The following is a 22,093-nucleotide window of genomic DNA, read 5'->3' on the forward strand; positions in this document are numbered from 1 at the left end:
GACATGCACCCTCCCCACCCTCCCCACCCTCCCTGGGCCAGCATCCTACCCCCGTACCACCTCTGAGATGGTTTCTCTGAATCTCCTGCGGTGATGACAAGGTGGGCTGTTTCCCACCCGTGAATCTGACCAGCCGCATTGGCTGATTTTCCTTCTTTAACGTCACACCGCCTTTGAGTTCCTTGGATAGATACCACTTAATGACAAGAGAAAAAAAGTTTAGGAGTCCCCATTTGGGGCGTATGGTGGGCCAGGGCCCGGTTTGTACTCTTTTTTTAACCCTTTGGTGCAGGGATGATTCTGGGGTCCCTGACTAACCGAGGGGAGCCGTCGGAGGGTCCGGATCTGGCATTCACAGGGGTCCAGCCCCTCCAGGCTTGAAGCAGTGACAGACCCTCGCAGCCGGGGAGTGGGGAGAATCCCGTGGGCTGCAGGGCAGGGGAAGAGAAGCTCCGGGCCGGCCAGAGTGGTTCAGTCACTCTCCCTGCCTGCTGGGCGCCTGGCCTGGCCCGCAGGAACCAAGAAGGCTGGTCCGTGGTTTTTTTTTTTCCTTTTTTTTTTTTTGCTTTTTTCTTTTTGGGTCACACCCAACGATGCTCAGGGGTGACTCCTGGCTCTGCACTCAGGAATTACCCCTGGCCATGCTAAGGGGACCCTATGGGATGCTGGGAACCGAACCCGGGTCGGCCACGTGCAAGGCAAACGCCCTCCCTGCTGTGCTATTGCTCCAGCCCCCAGAGGTCCATGGTTTCACGGCCTTCTTGCACTGCAGCCTGGGAACTCCGCTTCCAAGATCCCAATCGCGATCTGTGCTGGGAAGGAAAGGGGCAAACCTGGCTCTGTCTGAGGAGAAAACAGTGGAAACACTTGGCAAGGTCAAAGGGGAGAGAATCGGGGTCAGACTTGACCTCAGGCCCGGGGAGAGGCTTTGGTGGGTGGGGGCTTTACCTGCAGGGGATCTGGGTTCCACTGCCGCCACTGCATTGTCCCCCAGCACCGCTGGGAGTGAGCCCCAAGCAAAGCATGGAAAAGTAAGGCTCTGAACATCTCTTGGTGTGACCCAAACCCCTCCGCCCCCCAAAAAAGAGGTTTGTGTTCAGAGCTGGAGCGATAGTACAGCAGGACAGGCGCTTGCCTTGCATGCTCCCGGCCTGGGTTCCATCCCCGGCATCCCGGATGGTCCTCCAAGCATCACCGGCAGTAATTCCTGAGTGCAGAGCCAGGAATGACCCTTGAGCATCACCAGGTATGACCCAAAAACTTAAAAAAAAAAAAAAGAAAGAAAAAATGATATGTATTCAAAATCTTTTTTTTTTTTTTAAGGATTTTTAGAGGTAGGTATTTTATCTACAGGACTAACATTTTTGCCCTGTGTCTGTTTCCTCCTTTTCTATAGCATGCCCCGAAATGCCTAGTATGCTTTTGCTCTGTTTTAGATCACACTGAGCAGCAGGTATCAGTGACTTTGGGTTGCTGTTTCCATAACAGTGCTCTGGCATTTTCATGGAAACCGGAGTTTCTGGGTCCAAGGTGCGTTTGGCAGGCTTAGAAGGAGATGGTATTTTAATAAACACAGCCAACAGCTCTGCCTCTGGAGCCTGGGTTTGGTTTCAGGATATTTAAAAATATCTAAACGATCTGAAAATAGACAACACTCCCATTCTCCGAATAGTTGGAGTGACCTGTTGGAGCCGGGGACTCGCTCCTCCCTCGGGGCCTCTGTCCCCTGACCCCTCTCACTGCCGTGCGGTTGTTGATCCACACCAGCGTTATTCAGCCGGCACCCGTAGGACCTGCTGTGGGCGCCCAGGACGTCCCAAGGGCCCCCAGGTGACATTCAGGGGCCGCAGCGTGAAACTAGGGGACCAGCTGGGGAGCAGGGCGGTTGCCACAGGAAGGAAACCGGGTGAGAAGGATGCCAGGGTCCGTGGGGGGTGAGGAACAGCCATCCACAGGATGGGTTTCACTTCAGTTCGAGCGCCGAGCTTGCCATATTGGCTTATTACACGCCAGAATTAAAGAAGGATTCCTTGGGTCTGGAGCGATAGCACAGTGGGGAGGGCTTTGCCTTGCATGTGGCCGAACCGGGTTCGATTCCCAGCATCCCATATTGTTTTCTGAGCATCGCAAGGAATAACTCCTGAGTGCAGAGCAAGTAGTGACTACTGTGCATCGCTGGGTGTGACCCAAAAAGCAGAGAGAGAGAGAGAGAGAGAGAGAGAGAGAGAGTGAGAGAGAGGAGGGGAGAAGGAAGGAAGGAGGGAAGGAAGGGAGGAAGGGAGGGAGGGAGGGAGGAAGGAAGGAAGGAAGGGAGGGAGGGAGGAAGGGAGGGAGGGAGGGAGGATTACTTTGAAAGACTGGAGGGACAGTACAGGGGTGCATGCAGCTTGGTCCCCAGAGCCAGGAGAGAGCCCCGTGCAGTGGCCCCGAGCCCCCAAAGCGAGCATATATAAATAGAAAATGGAACTGGGGGCTGGAGCAATAGCACAGCACGTAGGGTGTTTGCCTTGCACATGGCCGACCCAGGTTCAATTCCCAGCATCCCATAGGGCCCCCCTGAGTACCGCCAGGAGTAATTCCTGAGTGTAGAGCCAGGAGGAGTGACCCAAAAAGAAAAAAAAAAAAAAATGGAACTTGCCAGCCTTCCTCGGTTACGACCACATGTGGAGGGGAGACATGGAAGCTTTTTTTTTTTTTTTTTCAGCAGCGCTTAGGGGTTGCCACACATTGCCACACACCTTCCCGTTGGGCGCTTTCACCACGGCCGCTGCAGCAAGGCGAGGTAGAATTACACAACTCCGCTCCGCGCTGGGTTGCGTGTTGGAGGTTTGCAAGCAGTTTTGAAAATGCAGCCTTCCCCCCGGGCTGCAGGAATAGCTCTTTGAGAAAAAAAATGATAATAATGTTTTTAAATAGAAATTCTGGTTCTTGCTTCAAACCATCGTTCTCCCGGTGTGACCAGGAGCGTGGCCTGATGTTTCCTGTGTTCTGAAGGCTCCCGACGGGGCCCGTGGCTTTTTCTCCGAAGAGCCCTGTAAGCCGATCTCCGTCCCCCTCCCCCTGTGGGGCCTCTTGCGCTGAATTCTTATTTCTGTAGCATTTCAAAATTCATTTCCAGTGACTCAGCGGTCACTGCTGGGCAGAAGAGCAGGCTGGTGAAATGAGAGGACTCTCCTCTCTGATCGCGAGTGGCCCGGGTCGCCTCCCTGTAAAAGCCCTTCCCGCGCCCGTGATGTTCGCCGCCGTCTCGCTTCATGTGGGTCCCTGGTTTCAAACCAAGGCACTCAGGGAAGATGGTTTTGGGAACCATTGGAATTGTATCACCATATCACTGTCATCCCGTTGCTCATCGATTTGCTCGAGCGGGCACCAGTAATGTCTCCATCGTGATACTTGTTGTTATTGTTTTTGGCATATCGAATACGCCACGGGGAGCTTGCCAGGCTCTGCCGTGTGGGCAGGATACTCTCGGGAGCTTGCCGGGCTCTCTGAGAGGGATGGAGGAATCGAACCCGGGTCGGTCACGTGCAAGGCAAACGCCCTATCCGCTGTGCTATTGCTCCAGCCCCACCATTGGAATTAAGTGTTTAAATCCTCTGAGCTTTCTTTTCCCTTTTTTGTGTGGGGTTTTTGTGCCTCCCCTGGGCGTGCTCAGAGGACCATGAGGCCCCGGCATGCTAGGCTGGCCCTGCAGCCCACTGCACCGTCTCTAGCCCCCCCCCCCAAAATTTTTTTTTACATATATATATGGGCGACATTTAATTCCCCTTAACCTGATCTCTTCTTTCTAGATGGCAGAGTAAATAAAATGCTAGCTCAAGTATTCTTTTTAAAACAAACTAGGTAGGGGGGCTGGAGCGATAGCACAGCGGGTAGGGCGTTTGCCTTGCACGCGGCCGACCTGGGTTTGATTCCTAGCATCCCATATGGTCCCCTGAACACCGCCAGGAGTAATTCCTGAGTGCATGAGCCAGGAGTAACCCCTGTGCATCGCCAGATGTGACCCAGCAACCCAGCAAGCCAAAATAAATTAATGAAACTAGGTAGAAAAACTGTTTAACAGTTACTAAAATGACATTTATTATCTTGAATCTTTTTTTTTTTTTTTGCTTTTTGGGTCACACCCAGCGATGCACAGGGGTTACTCCTGGTAGTGCTCAGGGACCACATGGGATGCTGGGATTCGAACCCAGGTCGGCCGCTGTGCAAGGCAAATGCCCTCCCCGCTGTGCTGTTTCCAGCCCCTATCTTGAATCTTTTTGACGGCGGGATTCTTTTATTCAGTTCCAGTCACGTTCCAGGGACTATTGTATAAGACAGGAATCGGGCCCGGAGCGATCGTACAGCAGGTAGGGTGACCTGTGTGTCATCCCCGGCACCATCGATGGTCCCCCAAGCACAGCCAGGATAGCCCTGAGCACTACCGACTGTGGCCCAGAAGCAAAACAAAAGGACAGAAACCTGATGAGGTCATTACCTAGTTGGGTGTTTCTACTTGACTGTGTTCACTCCCATGAAAACATGTTTAGCTGTTTGTAGTGTAGTAAAGTCGATACATTTGATACATTTGAAAAGTTGTCGCTTGGCACTGTAGCAGTATCTCTTCAGGGGGAGCCAGAGTACATTGGGAGGGTGTTTGCCTCTCACGCAACAGCCCTGGGTTCGATCCTCGGCATCCCGTGTGGTTCCCTGAACACCCACCAGGGGTGATTCCTGAGTGCAGAGCCAGGAGTAAGCACCCAAGGAAGAAAGAAATGTATCTTCAGACTTTTGACGTTGCTATTTCCTAGGTTTACAGTTGGTCACGTGGGAAATCTCTTTGGTTTTCGCCTTTGTGTTTAAGGGGATAAATAATATCTCCCTCCGGGGCTGGAGCAATAGTACAGTGTGTAGGGCGTTTGCCTTGCATGCGGCCGACCCGGGTTCGATTCCCAGCATCCCATATGGTCCTCTGAGTACTGCCATGGGTGATTCCTGAGTGCAGAGCCAGGAGTAGCCCCTGTGCATTGCCAGGTGTGACCCCCCCCCAAAAAAAAGCCAAAAATAATATCTCCCTCCTAGGGATTTCATGTTTCCACTTGACTCTTGTGTAAAGCTTTAGAATGACACTTAATATTGATCCTCTTTTTTCGTTCCTTGGCCATTTCTTTGATATTTGACCTTTTTTTTCTTTTTGTCTTGGGGCCACACCTGGCTGTACCTGGGGTTGCCCCGGTTCTGTGGGGACTCCTGCAGTGCTTGGGGGACCATGCAGCCCTGGGGATTAAATTTGGGCTTCCTACATGTGAAGCACGTGCTTCAGCTAAATCTTTTTGAAAATCATTGTGTTAAACATGTAGAAAATGCCCACAAGCTGCTAATCAAGTGATTGAAGGAAGAAAAAAGAAAAAAATACTAGGTGAATACAATTAATTACAAGCTATATTTGGAAATAAAGGATTTTTTTTTTTGGCTTTTTGGATCACACCCGGCATTGCACAGGGCTTACTCCTGGCTCATGCACTCAGGAACTAATCCTGGCAGTGCTCGGGGCACCATATGGGATACTGGGGATCGAACCTGGGTCGACCGCGTGCAAGGCAAACACCCTACCCTCTGTGCTATGGCTTCAGCCCCTAAAGGAATATGTTTACTAGGACTTACTTGTAGTATAAATTAACTCTTGTCATTTTCTACCTGTGAAACAAATTCAGTACTTCATGCATATCAAAAAATATGCAAAAAAAAAATCTTTCATGATACTTTCTTTTGCTGCTTCTTTTTGTGTGTGTAAAACAAGATTTTTTTTTTTTTTCCTTTTTTGGGTCACATCCAGCGGTGCTCAGGGGTTACTCCTGGCTCTGCACTCAGGAATGACTCCTGGCGGTGCTCAGGGGACCATATGGGATGCTGGGGTTTGAACCCCAGTCAGCTGCGTGCAAGGCAAACACCCTCCCCGCTGTGCTATTGCTCCAGCCCCACAAGATGATAAAATTTGCTTAGGAAGACACGCGGGTGGCGAAGGAGAGGAGTGTGTGTTCCGGAGGATGCACAGGCGTCTCCAGAGCGGGAAAAGCAGAGAGAGTTAGGCGTTGCAGAGAGCAAGCCCCTCCTGTTTAACAGTTGCTAAAATGGCAGTGCGTCCGGGCCGCTGAGCCGTGAAATAGCGGCACTAGGCAGACGTGGCACGTCACAGGCTCCAGGGCGTGTTGCAGAAGCCGAAAGCGGGTATTTCTTTCCCACGAGGCCGTGCGTCTCGTTCAGGGGTAGTTTCTGGGGGAGATGGACTGTTTCCCAAGCCCTGCCTAAGAGTGTGCTGCTCCCGGAGGAGCCTGGACCTTGAGGACATTCCGGCCAGTCGTTCTTAAGATTCGATGGAGCATCCGAGGGGCCTGGTGGGTCTGTTCCCTACAGCTGCCCGCCCGGGGTCCCGGGCCTGTGGCCGCGGTGTGAGGACGTGGGTCTCCCATGCAGTCCTGGGACCCCCCCTTGAAGAATCCCTCCCTCCAGAGAAGGCTTGGCCCCCAACACACACACACACACACACACACACACACACACACACACACACACACACACACACACACAGAGTATCTTCTGTGTATTTGATAAGCCATCAAGTTTCATCCAGTCTTCAGATATTTCCAATCATGGATTTTTGCTTTACTGGGAAACTCAGCCAGCTGAAGAGCGCTTTCTCGTGTGTGTGTGTGTGTGTGTGTGTGTGTGTGTGTGTGTGTGTGTGAGCCAGCTGAAGAGTACTTTCTTGTGTGGGGAGGAGGCTTGGGCTTGTGTGTGTGTGTGTGTGTGTGTGTGTGCTGGGGAGGGGGCTTGGGCTCATGTGTGTGTGTGTGTGTGTTGAAGAGGGGGAGGGGGCTTGTGTGTGTGTGTGTGTGTTGGGGAGGGGGCTTGGGCCACCCCGACAGAGTTCAGGGATTACTCCTGGCTCTGTGTGCAGTGCTGGGATGGGGGGAGGGTGCCTGGGTTCAAACTTGGGCGCCCGCCCGTGGCCGTCAGACCCCCCTCACTGCTGGCCGCTTCCCTTCCCCAGACAGGTTTCCGCTCCATTCCGGGGGCCTTACTCACAGGCCATGCTTTCCAAGACTTCGTGTTTGGTTTTGCTTTGGGCGCCACACTGGGTGATGCCCGTGGACCGCTTCCAGACCCAGGCCGGGGGCGGAGGGGGGGTGACCAGAGCGTGTAGAGAGCTGAGCGGGGTCTCCCACCGTCTCTCAGGCCCACTTTCACGAGTATTCCGGGCACTGACAGCTAGGAGCCAAGGTCACGGACAGGGATGCTGACAGTGTTCACGGCGTGACGCGCGCTAACGTGACAGCGCGTCAGGTCCGGTTTGGGTCTTTCAAGTATATTTCATAGTTGCGTTTTTATTTTCTTGTTGGCCTGCGGCTATAAAATGGGCACGTTCCCCTAGGATCACCCTCAGGACACTGAGTTCGCATCGGCTGGCGGAGGCAGACTTCGTTTTTTAAACTCTGCCCGCTGTTGTAATCAGGGGCGTCACTGCCGCCTAAGCCACCCAGGACTGCAGGGACTTTTCTCTGCCTCGCAGAGCATGGGCCATTCTGAAGGACGCTCAGCAGCTGGTTTTCTTTCTCCTTTTACACGCTGGCGACATTCCGAACTCTACATGTGTCGCTCTCGGGATTTTTTCCCTCTTCCCTTGGTCCAAGTCTGGAAGGAACCCCCCCCCCCAAAAAAAAAAAATCCCCACCACCAACATCTGTGAATCGTGTACATGCCAGGTTATAAGTTAGAAATATATTTCGGGAGGCCAGAGCCATAGTACAGAGGGGAAGGTCTTGCCTCACCCGGGGCCAGCCCGGGTTCATTCCCCTCCCCGGCATCCCATGCGGCCCCTGAGCACGGCCAGGAGTAATGCCTGAGCACCGAGTCAGGAGTAACGCCTGAGCATTGTCAAGTACGGCCCCCACACCAAAGGGAATATATCCACCCCCTCCCCACTGGACTGTCTCTGGCCTCTGGGTAGAACCTGATTCTTGAAAGCCCAAGGGTCACAGAGCCCTGGTCGTCCCCCGGAGACCCTCCTCCCCACCCCCCAGCTCCCCCTGGGCGCGGGGGAGAGGACGGGACTGTCTTTCCCTGGGATTGCCCTGTTCCCCCGAGATCACTGCCCGTGGCCGGCCCACCCGCCACCCACTCCTGGAGCCGTGGGCTAGCGGGCTGGCCCTGTGCGTCCCAGCCGCGCTGGTCATCACTTCCAGAAGGTTCCGTTCGGAATGGCAGGGTCAGCTCTCAGCCCTGCGCCCCCAGGAACAGACTGACTGGCCCGGGCGCCTCCCGCCCCGCCTCTCTCCTGCCTGCATCCGTGCCAGGACGCGGGAGGGGAGCAGAGATTGTTTTCTTTCATTCCTGCTCTAGCTCTTTGATTCTTCCTTTCCGAGGTCATGCCTGCGAGCGTCCCCTGGTCCCTGGGGCGCCGTGGAGCACCCCACGAAGGCCTTCGCAGAGGGGAGGCAGGACGGGCAGCCACAGCTGCAGCTCCACTGGGTCCTGCCCTCCCCTCCTCCTCCCTACCTCCACCCTCTCCTCCTCCTCTCTCCCCTGTTCCACCCCCTCCCCTCTCCTCTCCCTCCTTCTCCCCCCCTGCCCCTTCCTCCTCCTGCCTCCTCCCCTCCTCTCTCCCTGCCCTCTCTTCTCTCTTCTCCCCCTCCTCCCCCTCATTCCTCCTTTCCCCTCCTCCTCCTCCTTCTCCTCCTCCTCCCCCTCCCCATCCTCCTCCTCTCTTCTCCCTTCCTCTCTCTCCCCTCCACCCTCCCCTTTCCCATCCTCCCCCTCCCTCCCCCCTTCTCCTCCTCCTCCTTCCCCTCCCAGAGTCGCCCACGCCTTGGGGCCCCCTGCACTTGAGGCTCTCTGCCGAGGCCCTCTGCCAGGCCGCCTTATCTGCTGCTGCCGTAACAACTTACCTGCCAGCCTCGGGCCGAAACAGCCAACATTACCTCAGAGGTTGGGGTCAGGCCGGTCAGGCGGCCCCAGGCCTGTCAGGCAAGCAGGCTCCTCCCTGCGGCCAAGGCCAGAGTGTGCCTCCTCCTTGGCCCCGGCCTGGGGGTCTCCAGAGAGCCACAGACCATCCCCCTTTCCAGGGAACAGTCAGAATGAGGCCATCATCGAAGGTCGAGTTCCTCAGTTTCCTTTTCCGAAGCATCGTTCCCGCCCAGGGTTGCTGTGGCAAACGGGCGCTTGCCCCTTGGCCGTTCCCGAACCCCAGCCTGGGGTGTGTGATGCCTTTCCCTCACACTGTGGAGTCTGTGTGTGTGTGCGTGCGTGTGTGTGTGTGTGTCTGTCTGTCTCTCTCATACACACAAACACACACACGCACACGCATGCACGCACGCACTGCCTAAATAGATGCCTTACTTCACCCCGGGGGCTGGAGCCCTAGTACAGCAGGAGGATGTTGGCCTTGCATGCGGCCAACCTGGGTTCGAGCCCCGCCATCCCATAGGTTCCCTCAAGCCCAGCAGAAGGGATTCCCGAGTGCAGAGCCGGGAGAAGCCCCTGAGTATCCTTGGGTGTGGCCTGAAAGCAAAAAAAAAAAAGAAAAAAGAAATCCAACAAATCTCCCGTGTGTTTCTGATATAAAACATTTTTATTTCATTAAAAAGCCAACACGTCTTCGCCCCTCCCCACCCTTTCGTCCCCCAGAATCCCCCACTGGGGCGACGCTGCCCAGGAGGTGTTGAAAGTAGGTGAAACCAGCCCCCCAGGCCCCCTCGGCCACACCCAGAGGTGCTACCTGCCTAATTGCAGTTTCTCCCGGGAGGCCTAATTGCTTCACCGAGTGAGTCAGGGAGGGCGGCTTCCCAGGGAGGGCGGGAAGGAGGCGACCCCCAATGCAGGGAGGGTGCCAGGGAGTCCAGCTTCTCAGCTTCTCGCTGGGCTCCCGCCTGCACCCCGGGGGTCTGCAGAGGGGACAGGTGCTCCAGGCCTCGGGTCCCTCGGGCGAATCGTGGCTCGACCCCTAGAGACCCGCAGACCCGCCTCAGCCCTCCTGGCCCGACTCTAGCCTGGACTGACCTTTCCGCTGTACGTGGGCAGCTCGGGGAATGGGAAGCATTCGGCCCTGAATCTCCCTGCTCCCCTAGCTCCTCCCCTCCACCCCTCCTCCCCTCTTCCTCCCCCCTCCTCCTCCTCCCCCTCCTCCCCTTCTTCGTAGCCGTCCTCCTCCCCTCCCCCTCCCCTCCTTCCTCCCTCCCCCCTTCTCCCCTCCTCCTCCCCTCCTCCCTCCCTCCTCCCCCTCCTCCCCTTCTCCCCTCTTCCCCTCCCCTCCTCTCCTCCTCCCTCTCTTCCTCCTCCTCCTCCCCTCCTCCCCTCCTCCCCCTCCTTCCTCCCTCCCTCTTCCCCTCTTCCCCTCCTTTTCCCTCCCCCTCCTCCTCTCCTCCCCTCCTCCCCTCCCTTCCTCCCCTTCTCCTCCTCCTCCTCTCCTCCTCCATATCTTCCTTCTCCTCCTCTCCCATGTCTTCTCCCTCCTCCCATCTCCCCCTCCCTCTTCTCCATCTCCCCTCCCCCTCCTCCCTGTCTCTCTCCTCCTCCTCCTGACTCAGAAATGATAACCCAGAACTGTGGGGAACTCCAGGCGCCTCCTGTCTACCTGGGGAGGGAAAAGTGTAAACACACGTTCAGGCTCCCCTTTCCCGGGAACTGTGCGCTGGGGGCGCCTTTCACAGAGCGGCGAGAGAGTTTCAAGTGGCAGCAAGAGAGACCAGAGACTGCAGGCCGCGGGCTTTGGGGGTGGCGGCGTGGGCAGAGGACTTGCCAGTGCTTCAGAATCACCCGTTTCAGGGGCTGGAGGGAGAGTCCCCGGGCAGAGCCCCTGCCTTGCGCGGGACCCGCCTGCCCTCGATCCCTGGCACAGAATCCAGTCCCGGAGCCCTGCCAAAAGGGACCCCCATCACAGACCGCCGGGCCCCCAAAAAACTCCAAGGCAAACAAACAGAAAGTAGTCGCTGGTCCTGGCGGGGCCGATGTGGAGCCGGCGATAGGATTGATAAGCCTCTTGGGGTACACAGGGGCTGGGGAGTCCTCCCCAACGAGAGCACTCAGAGGGCTGGAGCACCCCTTGCCTGCAGGAGGCCTTGGCTTCCACCCTGAGCACTCCTGAAAATGCACCCCCCACCCCCAAAGGCACCGAGTTGTACGTAGCCCAAAGCACTTTGGGGCGTGGACCCCTCAGAAGAGCAGCCAACACAGCCCGATTGGAGTTTCTCAGCCCGGCTGTGTTGTTACTCTTTGAGGGGTGGGGGCAGGGGCTGGGGGGGCCAACGTGCTGGGGCCGGAACCCAGGGGCGCCGGCAGGCTGCGGGCCCGGCGAGGCACTGAGCCCCCGCGCTGTCTCCCCGGTCCCTGGCAGTGGATTTTGAGTCATAGGCGTGAATAATTCCGCCAGATATAGATCCTCCGCCCCGCAAGCAGCTGAACCCTTGATCTCTCTCCCCACCTGAGCCGCGTCACTATGGCAACAGCATCCATCCCCAGCGTCGTGGACTAACCTGTTTTGTTTGGATCTGAATAGCCGGGTTTCTTACATAGCGCCTCGCTGAATTCTCTTCCGACGGATAGGCCATAATATTGCGGCTGTTTGGCCGTCTGCCGCATCCGGTACCCAGGGGAACTTCTCTGGCAGTTTCTGCTCAAGCCCCCGAGGACAGGAGGCTCAGGAGTACCCCGAAAATCACGTTCAAGTGTCCCAGGGGGGCCCTTTGCACTTCCTTGGCCCCCCGTGAGTTAGGATTGCAGAGGGGAGCTCCCCGTGTTCCCAACACTGCCTCTCCGCACCCCAGTGTCACTCAGAGGGACGGGATGGACAGAGTCTCTCTCTCGACGTGACTGGCCTTGGGCGTCGGCTGGGGCTGGAACCCAGGCCGTTACGCTGACCCTTGGGAAGGCGGCTTGTTGCTGCACTCTGGTTGCTTCCATGACTGAGACAGGACAGCCCGGCGTCGGCGAACAGACAGCCAAGTCCTGTGAGACAGTGGCAGCCAGGCGCCGTGCTCGAAGAGCTGACAGGAGCTCTGTGGGAGCCCCCCAGCAGGACAACTGACTTAGGATTAAATAACGGCACATGCCAGGGAGTCTCATGACCGTGACCCAAAATAAAAACCACCGAAAATCAGAATTCTTCTCAGTCAGAACATTTGTGAGCATTGGGTGGATGTCACTGACTTCTAGAATGTTCTTCACACAATAATGCTTCTGAGCTCGTCCATTCGGTATCTTGGTGTCTCTCGTTTCCTTCAGAGCAGGGGTGTGGTAGGCGGGGGAGAGACGTGACAGGGCCCTGTGGCCAGCGGCGTCCTCCAGCCGGAGGAGCCGGGGATTTGGGTTGCTCTCGAGTGCAGGTTTCTCGAGTGAAAAGTGCCCGGACACGCGTGTGCAGGGGTGTGTGTCGGCCTCACACGGGTTCCTTTCCCTGTGGCGACTCGCAAGGAGCATCTTTTATCAGTTTTATACATTTATTACTATTATTTTGTTAAGTCACCACAAGGTACAGAATTACAAAGCTGTCACGGTTGGGTTTCAGTCATACAGTGTCCAGCACCAGTCCCTCGCCAGGGTGCAGTCACCATCACCAGTGCCCCCAGCCCACCCCCCCGCCTCTCTCTGTGCAGACCCTCTCTCCCTCTCTCTCTCCCCCCTCTCTCCTTCCCTTCCTTCTCCCTCCCTCTCCCTCCCTCTCTCTCCCCCTCTCTCCTTCCCTTTTTTCTCCCTCCCTCTCTCTCCCTCTCTCTCTTTCTCCCCTCCTCCCTTCTCTCCCTCTCTCTCCCTCCCTCTCTCTCTCTGTCTCTGTCTCTCCCTCTCTCTCCCTCTGTCTCTGTCTCTCCCTCTCTCACTCTCCCTCTTTCTTCTCCCTCCCTCCCTCTCTCTCCTTCTCTCCCTCCCTTTCACCCCCTCTCTCTTTCTCTCTCTCCCCTCCTCCCCTTCTCTCCCTCCCTCTCCCTCTCTCCCTCCCATTTATCTCTCCCTCCCTCTCTCTCCCTCCCTCCCTCTCTGTCTCTCTCTTTCTGTCTCTCCCTCCCTCTCTCTGTTTCTGTCTCTCCCTCCCTCTCTTTCTCCCTCTGTCTGTCTCTCCCTCCCTCTTTCTCTCTCCCTCCTCTCTCCCTCCCTCTCTCCCTCTCTCCCTCTCTCTCTCCCTCCTCTCTCCCTCCCTCTCCCTCTCTCTCTGTCTCTGTCTGTCTGTCTCTGTCTCTCTGTCTCTGTCTCTCCCTCCCTCTCCCTCTTTCTCTCTCCCTCTGTCTCTCTCTCTCCCTCTCTCCCCCTCCCTCTCTTTCTCTCTCCCTCTCTCTCCCTTCCTCCCTCTCTCTCTCTCTCTCCCTCTCTGTCTCTGTCTGTCTGTCTGTCTCTGTCTCTCTGTCTCTGTCTCTCCCTCCCTTTCCCTCTTTCTCTCTCCCTCTGTCTCTCTCTCCCTCTCTCCCCCTCCCTCTCTCTCTCTCCCTTTCTCTCTCTCCCTTCCTCTCTCTCCCTCTCTGTCTCTGTCTCTCTCTGTCTCTCTGTCTCTGTCTCTCTCCCCCCCCCCCCTCTCGGCACCATGGCTACAGTACAGATGCTGACATGTCTGTGCCTTTGCCTCAGTTCTTGTCCAGGGTGATCATTTCCAGCTGTTTCTGTCATAGTGCCCGGGCTCGTCCTTCTGTCCCTCTGGTCCTCCTCATCCCCCCCCTCAGTTCTGTCCCCAGGGCCAAGGGCTCGCCGTCATCGGCGTCTTCTGTTCCCAGTGTGGTTTCCCTGTCCAGCACAGACCAGGGCGCTGGCCCGGGGCCCGCCCCCCCCTCCTCGGCTTGCCCCCTCCTGTCCTGGTGCCCGGCACTGCGGCAGCCCCGGAGTGTGGCTCCCCCCGTCTCCCAGAGGGTCTCTGCGAGGTTGTGCTGGCATTTCCCCGACACTCTGCCCACCCCCGTCTCGTGTGTCAGGGGCACGCCTTCTCTCCTGCAGGAACTGTGCCTGTGCACGGTTGTTTGATTCCGGCTGTGTCAGGGGCACGCCTTCTCTCCTGCAGGAACTGTGCCTGTGCACGGTTGTTTGATTCCGGCTGTTGGCCTCTCTTGTCTGACTCGGAACTCGCCCCTCACGGCCGGCAGGTCTGTCTTCACAGAGCCTTCTCCGGGCTCTCAGCTCGCCTGTCGTGTGTGATGCGCGACCTGGTCGGCTTTGGAGTCGGAGCCAGTCCAGCGGGAGGGCGTGCTTGCACGTGGCTGACCCCGGTTCCTTCCCCGGCAGCCCCTGCGGTCCCCTGAGCACCGCCAGGAGTGATCCCTGAGCGCAGAGCCAGGAGAAACCCCTGGGCACCTCTGAGTGTGGCCTCAAAACCAATAAGTACGTAAATAAGCAAATAAAGAGCAAAGGGGCTGTATATTTTGATGTATTCGTTACAATTTAAAAAATAGTTTGGGAGCCTGAGAGACGTAACAGGGCCGGATGTTTGCCTTGCATGTAGCCGGCCCCGAACTGGTCCCCAGTACCATATATGGTCCTCTGAGAAACATCAGGAATGACCTCTGAACTCAGAGCCAGAAACAAACCCTTCCAACGTCACCCTGAAATAATAATAACAATAATAATAATAATAAATTTATACAATCTGTCTATTTTTTCTTTTTGGGTCACACCTAGCAATGCACAGGGGTTACTCCTGGCTCACGCACTGAGCAATTACTCCTGGCAGTGTTCGGGGGACCCTATGGGATGCTGGGAATCAAACCCGGGTCGGCCGCGTGCAAGGCAAATGCCCTACCCGCTGTGCTACTACTCGCTCCAGCCCCAAATTTATGCGATCTGAAGAGAAACCAGACCGGACTCCACACCAGGCTGTTTTCACTCGGGGTGCCCCAGAGGGGGCCGGGTGAGAAACCTCCCCCCCCGCCCCAAGGGACCCAGCCCTGGCACCCGACCTCCACTACCCAACCATCTCCACACTCCAGGCTGCTTTCCGGACACACTGTAAGATACTTCCTACCCATTTTCCATAATTACAACACCATATTTGATGGAGTTCAGACTGTAGGCAACAAATCATAGAGAATTATATATATATACATGTATACATACCTCTCGGCGAGACCAGCAAGCTACCGAGAGTATCCCGCCTGCACGGCAGAGCCTGGCAAGCTCCCCGCGGCGTATTCAATATGCCAAAGACAGTAACGATTGTGGGTCTCATTCCCCTGACCCTGAAAGAGCCTCCAATCGTTGGGTAAGGAGAAGCTGCTAAAATCTCAGGGCTTTTTTTTTTTTATTTGCGGGGCCTAGGGGTGTCAGACCACACCCAGCAGTGCTCGGGGCTCACTCCTTCCGGTGTTTGTGGGACTGTCTGCAGAGCCAGGGGCCACTGCACGCAGGCAAGTGCCGGGCCCGCCGTCCCGTCTCTCCGGCCCTGTTTTGGCGTGAGGAAGGGACCGCGGCACGAGAAGAGGGGGGTCTCCTCAGTATAAAGAGTGGGTGGTGGGGCTGGAGCGATAGCACAGCGGGTAGGGCGTTTGCCTTGCACGCAGCCAACCCGGGCTCAATTCCCAGCATCCCATAGGGTCCCCTGAGCACCGCCAGGAGTAATTCCTGAGTGCAGAGCCAGGAGTGACCCCTGTGCATCACCGGGTGTGACCCAAAAAGCAAAAAAAAAAAAAAAAAAGTGGGTGGCACAGACCGGCACTAGGAGAGGGGGTCTCCTCAGTATGAAGAGTGGGTGGCGTTAAGTGCCCTTCGCCCCAGACTGTCTCTATGTCCCCTTTGCTTCGAATCCGCGCCCCTCCCTGCCCGCAGGGCACTAGCGCCACCCCGCCGAGGACAGAGCCGAGACCCGTCCCCGCCGGCAGCTGTCAGCTCAGCAGCCTGGAGGCCCCAGCCGGCTCCGCACGCCCCTCTTTCTGGGGAAATCTTCGATTACCACGGAACGTTATTCACAAAACCAGAGGGAACGTCAGGAAGCCCGAGGCGCCCGCCCCCACCCGTTCTGACTGCGGCGTGTGGGCTAACGTCACCCTGTGACCTCGGCGGCCTCCGTGCTCTGCGCTGCTCGAGCTGACTCATTTCTGAGTTTCGCTGGATGGTGGAGGAGCTTGAGTCACTGCAAACCTGCCGTCCACCCGGCAGCTGCTTGTCTGACAGCGGAGGTGGTGGTGGGGGGGCGGGACCAGGCTGAACAGTGCTCAGGAGCCACTCCCCGAGGTTCCGGGCTTGGAGCCTGGGAGTCCCGAGTGCAGTTCTGTGCGCCTGCCCCTTGCCCCCTACCGCAGTGCAGCACCGTCAGGAAGTGGCAGCCAGAAACGCGGGGCTCCACCCTCCCCACCACCCCCAGGACGGAGCAGCCGCTATCTGCAGGGCCCAGGCCCGTTTTCCCTGCCCTGTCTCTTATCGTTCCCTCCCGTGCCCTGTCTGATACCGCCCCGTCCAGGGGCTGCGAAGGCACGGAGAGGAGAGCACGCGGGGGACTGTCATCTGGCGTTTCCAGCCCTCCCTCGCCCCAGCACACAAACGAGGCGCTGCACGCTCTAGGAATTCTAAGATTTTAATAATTAGGGTCTGAAGAAATCACTGCCGCAAGTTGCTCGGGTCCGAGATTCATTTGTGTGTCTCTGGATCGTGGCCACGTGGGAGCTTAAGTAAACAGTGGACGGGTGTGGCGTCATCTCAGCGTCCCATCGGAGTGGGGGGAGGGGGCCCACTCCTCCCCTGTCCCGAGAGACTTGGGGTTTGCTGTCACCACGACTCGTACCTTGCTGGCTTCTAGAAAATGGCGACCGCTGGCGCTCTTAGAGGACAGGCGGAGGGACAGCACCCACCCCCGTCTGGAGCGGCCCAGCAGAGAAGGCCTATCGCAAAGTCCCGGGCCATCTCTGCCTCAAGTTGCTCGGGTCCGAGATTCAGTTGTGTGTCTCTTCTCTCTCTCTTTTTTTTTTAAGAATAGTTAAAAGTCAAATACAAACCAGGTGGACAATCTTGGGAAATGACCGACTTTTTTCTTAGAATTTCCCTAGCTGTTTTCTTAGCAAAGACCAAGCCTGAGTCACTTTCTTACAAGTAATTGGCAGCTGTTTTAGAACAAGATAATGGAGCGACAGGACAGCCAGGAAAGCACTTGCCTTACACGCGGATGACCCGGGACTGATCTCGGAGTACCCCACCGGTGACCCCAAAGTCAAAACTTTAAGTAGGAACAAGATAAGGGGGTCAGAGAGATAGTGCAGGGGGGAAGCGTGGGCCCTGACCTGGGCACGAATAAAATTTCGATACATGGTCCACAGTGCTGCCAGGAGCCAGCCCAGAGCCAGGAGCGAAGCTGATCCAGAACCAAGTCACTAGACATAAAACCAGACAGTAGACACCAAATGGGGTCCGGATGCACAGTCTGGTGCCACCGGCCGTCGGCTTTGACCATAGTCTGGGCTCCAGAAGTTGCCCTTGGCACTGATCAGTTATGTGACTCGCTGGCCGACTCTTCCATCCCCTGGAAGGTGACCGCTGCCACCAATCCGCTCTTTCGCCTTTATCTAAATCCCCTCTTTCTGGGAAGGCTCTGCTCCTCCCAGATGCTTCCTGCTGGATTTGTGAGTTCCTGGAAAGGCTGATAAGGGGCTGGCGAGAGACTCCACAGGCGGCCCGGGTTCGAATCCCGCCATCACCTGTGGTCACCTGGGCACCACCACAGCCAGGGCCAGGAGTACCGGGGAACCTCTGGTTGTGTCCCCCAAACCAAAACCTAGTGGGAGTGTGAGAGGGGGAAGAGAAAAAAATGCCAGTAAGATCTTGTTAAATGTTCATTTGCTCCTTGCATAGCTGGGGGGGGGTCCGCGGGTGAACATACACCGTACATGTGTGAGGCTCTGGGTTTGCTATTTGGTACTGAGAAAAAAGAGCAAAACGATTGCTCAGCTGATTTTTTAAAATCTGTGTCGGGGAGGGCCATCCTTAAGTAGTGCTCAGGACTTCCTCCTGCCTCTGTGCTCAGGGTCACTCCTGGTGCTGCCCAGGGGACCCCACAGGGCGCCAGCGATCAAACTGGGGTCAGCCACGTGCGAGGCCTTCCCTGCGGTACTGCCTCGCCACCCCCTGAATTTGATTTTCTAACAGCTGCATTTAAGGTCGATACGATGAGAAGAAACTCAGACTTGGGAAAAAATGAGAAAGGAAGATTATACTACATAGGTTATACTACATAGGGTTTTTTTTCTTTCTTTCTTTTTAAGATGTCAGGAATTAGTATATAACCTGAAGTTGTATCTAGGTGAGTCTGCTGGAGAAGGGAAAAAATTGCCCAGTTGATTTTTTTTTAATGTGTTGAGGGAGGGGCGGGAGCCCTAGCACAGCGGGGAGGGCATTTGCCTTGCATGAGGCCGACACGGGTTCAACCCCAGCATCTCACACGGTCCCCCAAGCACCTTCAGGAATAATTCCTTAGTGCAGAGCCAGGAGGAACCCCTGGGTGTGACCCAAAAAGAAAAAAATCTCAAAAACGTGATGGAGTGGGGGGCAGGGGGACACGCCTGGCAGCGACCCAGGAACTTTCAGCCAGGGTCCGGGCCATGGGGGCTAAATCCTTTTGGGGGGCTTTTGCGCCACACCCAGCAGTACCCAGGACCTACTTCTGGCTCTGTGCTCAGGGGTCACTCTTGGTGAGTTTGGGGGACCATGTGGGGCCCCAGGGATTGAACTCAGGTTGGCAGCGTTCGAGGCAAGCGCCCTTCCTGCCCCGATAACTCTCTGACCCCCCGAGAGCTAAATATTTGCAGGCTGCCGGGTGCTGCCTACACGCCTGTCCTGGGTGAGCCACTAACTCTCATCTAATAATTGCTCCCAAGGGAATGGAAAGAAATAGGTTGAATTTACTTCCCCAAGGTTATATAAGAAGAAGAAAGTGTCAGATTTGAAGCGAGAGATTGACCCCCACACCCAGTCCTGGGCAGAGAACGGAGGATACGGATCAGACAGTTGAGAGTGGCTGGAGACACACAGAACAGGAGTAACACCCGAGAAAAACAGTCGTCGAAGCTCTAGCGTCCTGGGCTGACGGAAGACCCGAGTGCACAGTTTAGGGAATTCACGAATCTAGGAAGATGTTCTGTACAGCTGGTTGCGCGCTTTGAGGAAGGTTAAATGATGAACTATCAGCATACAAATAAAGGGTGAAAAAGAGATTGAAAACTGATCATAGCCTTTCCCCCTCTTCATAACCCAATAGTAAAGGACGATGACACGGAGCCAGAGGGGTAGGCATCACAGCCGGCAGGGCACTTGCCTTGCACACGGCCAACTCGGATCTGATTTCTGGCACCCCGCATGGTCCCCTGAACCTGCCAGGAATCGTACCCGAGTGTAGAGCCGAGAGTAAGCCCTGAGAGCAGCCAGGTGTGGCCCAGAAACAGAAAGGAAAAAAGAGAAGGGAGGGAGGAAGGAGGGAGGGAGGGAAGAAAGGGAGGGAGGGAGAAAGAAAGGAAGGATGGAAGGAAGGAAGGAAGGAAGGAAGGAAGGAAGGAAGGAAGGAAGGAAGGAAGGAAGGAAGGAAGGAAGGAGAAAGGAGAAAGGAAGGGAAGGAGGAAGGAAAGAGAAAAAAGGAAGGAGGAGGAAGGAAGGAAGGAAGGAAGGAAGGAAGGAAGGAAGGAAGGAAGGAGAAAGGAAGGGAAGGAGGAAGGAAAGAGAAAAAAGGAAGGAGGAGGAAGGAAGGAAGGAAGGAGGAGGGAGGGAGGGAGGGAGGGAGGGAAAGGAAGGAAGATGAGCTCATGTTATGAAGATGCTCGGTTGGCTCAGAAGCAGTGCTCAGAGCAGAGTCTGAGTGGGCCGAGCACGTGGTTCGCATGCAAGGCACGCAGGTTTAATACCCAGCACCACACGGTCCCCTGAGAACCACCAGGTCTGACCCCTGAGCACAGAGCCAGGAGTATCCCTGAGCACTGTTTGGGTGGCCCAAAACCCCCAAATCAACAAACCCAAACTCCGTGGAGCCTGCAGCACTGTTCAGAGTCAGGAGGTAGCTCCGAGGGCCCGAGGCCTCTCCTGCTTGTCGGGACCCTAAGTCCCGTCCCAGGCACTATGTACGACCCCCTGGGAATGCTGGAGGGACGGCCACCGAGGCCCTCGGCACATAGCAGGACCCAGGCACTGTCATCCCACCTGGTGGGCATAACCCACAGGCCCCCGAGCACTGTTTAGGAGACCCCCTTCCAAAAAAACAGGAGAAAAACAACATTCAGTGGCACGGGAATGCGAGTGGGCGGTAACGTGGCTGCTGGCAAGGGTGGCGCCTGCGTGTGCCCGCGTGCCAGCGACCCCGGCGTCCGGCCCATGAGGTCCCTGGCGGGGGAGCAGGGAAGGGCGCGAGGACAGAGAGCGGGGAGGGAGGACGAGCCTCCCCTAGCAGCGTGGCCAGCGGTGGTCCGACAGCGAGCCTGGCCGAGCCCACAGCCCTCGCTGAGGTGAGCGGAGGGGACCGAGCACCGCCGCGTGAGCCTGCAGGCAGAGGAAGCTTCTCGGAGGGAAATCGGAGGAGGCCCACCGGGCGGGGCTTCGACCAAGACTTGAATGTTTTCAAATGTGAGACGGAAATGTCTCTAGTGACGGGCCTTGGGTGGAGTCGGCCAGTGGCTAGGGAGGGCAGAAGCCCACGCTTCGGAAATTTTTTTTTTCTGTTTGGGGCCACACCCAGCAGTGCTCAGGGGCTGCTCCTGGCTCCTCGGGAGACCAGGTGGGAGTCAGGGATGGAACCAGCCCGTGCTCCCGCCCTGAGAGTCACCTCCCACAGCCGTTACTTTTGATTCCAGTTGCCGGTTCAAGGGTGTCCAAGTACCACCTTCCGGCTCAATCATTCTTTTAGAGAACTCACAGGACTCGTGAAAAATGATTCTCCGTGGCACTGGGGCACTAGCAGGGCGCGTCTGCACTTGCCTTGCATGCGGCCGAGCTGGACTCAATCCCCCGCATCCCATCCGGTCCCCTGAGCATCTCCAGGTGTTGCCCCCACCCTCCACCCAAATGCTTCTCCTCTTGTTACCTTTTACTGAAGCGGAAGTATGGAATGAAATGACTTGAGCAGGGGCTGGAGCGATAGCACAGTGGGGAGGGCATTTGCCTTGCACGCAGCCGACCTGGGTTCGATTCTCAGCATCCCATAGGGTCCCCCGAGCACCGCCAGGAGTAATTCCTAAGTGCAGAGCCAGGAGGAACCCCTGTGCATCGCCAGGTGTAACCCAAAAAGAAAAAAAAAAATTCTTTGAACAAAATGGGCCCGTTCAAGCAGGATCCAAGAAGTGTTGGATGTGGCTGGGCCAGTGCCCTTTGCCCAGGGCTTCCCAGCCAGGCAGGAGCCGCCAGCGGCCCGGGCACTGCCAGGGACGCTCCGGGAACCCTGACTAGCCGTGCCCGTGACTGACTGAGACGCAGCCCCTGGGGAGGCCCTGGGAGACCCAGCTGATACTCCAAGGCCCCAGAGCCCCCAGCCCACGTCTCAGTGTTGCTGTGACTTAAAACCTACGCCCCAAAGCACATTGATTCTATCTCGCTGCCCTCAGTGCCTTCCTTGAAACAAAACATCTTTATCAGCCAAGAGACTCCCGGGTTCAGAGATTACCTTCTGGAGCAAAGGGCCAGCGAGACAGGGTCCGAAAACAGGCAGGACTTTTTGACTGAGGAAAAGCAAACAACTCAATGAAAGGGGCCAGAGCGATAGTACAGTGGGGAGGCCGTTGGCCTTGCACACAGCCGACCCGGGTTAGATCCTCGGCATCCCCTGGTCCCCCCGCAAACAGCGAACACGGCTGGGAGTGATCACGGAGAGGAGAGCCAGGAGTGAGCCCTGAGCATTGCCGGGTGTGGCCCCAGGCAGACAAGTGAACAACAACAAAATGTGACTCACAGAGAGATAGGACAGACAGGGAGGCTCTTCCCCGGCCTGTGACTGGCCCGTGTTCAGTCCCTGGCACCGCGGGTGGTCCCCTGAGCACTGCTGGGAAAGCAGGGTGGCCCGAGTCTGTCCGCTGAAGGCAGGTCAGCTGGGCGGCTCGGGAATGACTGCGAGTGACAGCAGGGGAGGGCATTGGAGACCTCAGCACGCTTCTCATCGATCTCCCGGGACTAGCGATAAAGCTACTAAGGAGGG

At 56.6% G+C, this 22,093-nt stretch overlaps 1 protein-coding gene across 5 annotated transcripts in view; it reads left to right on the forward strand.

Annotated features, from left to right (window-relative positions):
* TFDP2 (transcription factor Dp-2) overlaps positions 1-22,093 on the forward strand; it is a 138,575-nt gene that overhangs the window by 48,850 nt on the left and 67,632 nt on the right. The window lies entirely within an intron of this gene.

Source organism: Sorex araneus, chromosome 2 (assembly GCF_027595985.1).
Source record: "Sorex araneus isolate mSorAra2 chromosome 2, mSorAra2.pri, whole genome shotgun sequence".
Taxonomy (NCBI): domain Eukaryota; kingdom Metazoa; phylum Chordata; class Mammalia; order Eulipotyphla; family Soricidae; genus Sorex; species Sorex araneus.